Source organism: Protobothrops mucrosquamatus, unplaced genomic scaffold, assembly GCF_001527695.2.
Source record: "Protobothrops mucrosquamatus isolate PMUCROS unplaced genomic scaffold, P.Mucros_1.0 scaffold3741, whole genome shotgun sequence".
Taxonomy (NCBI): Eukaryota; Metazoa; Chordata; class Lepidosauria; order Squamata; family Viperidae; genus Protobothrops; species Protobothrops mucrosquamatus.
In genome coordinates, this window is record NW_015389694.1 from 78,316 (window position 1) to 78,660 (window position 345).

The following is a 345-nucleotide window of genomic DNA, read 5'->3' on the forward strand; positions in this document are numbered from 1 at the left end:
CAGCCGGAACGCAGCGGAACCGCGTTCCGGCACCTTTTTCCGGGCCGGCCGCACCGGAAATAGCCCCTCCCACACCGGAAATAGCCCCTCCCAAATTTTACTTGCATTCCTGTTCTCTAAAGGGGCGGTCCTAGGGTTTGATGAGGGCGTGGCCAGGTTTGAGTTCCGCCACCTTTTCTCCGAGAAAAAAAGCCCTGACCACTATACTAAATTGGTTGGTGCAGCCTGTGGGTTGTTTTTTTTTTTTTTTAGCCCAGAACAAACTGGATTCAGAATATAATTATTGAGTAAGTAAATGTGGGGCTTTGGGTGATATTATACTTTTAGAAGGATATAAGGCAGTTT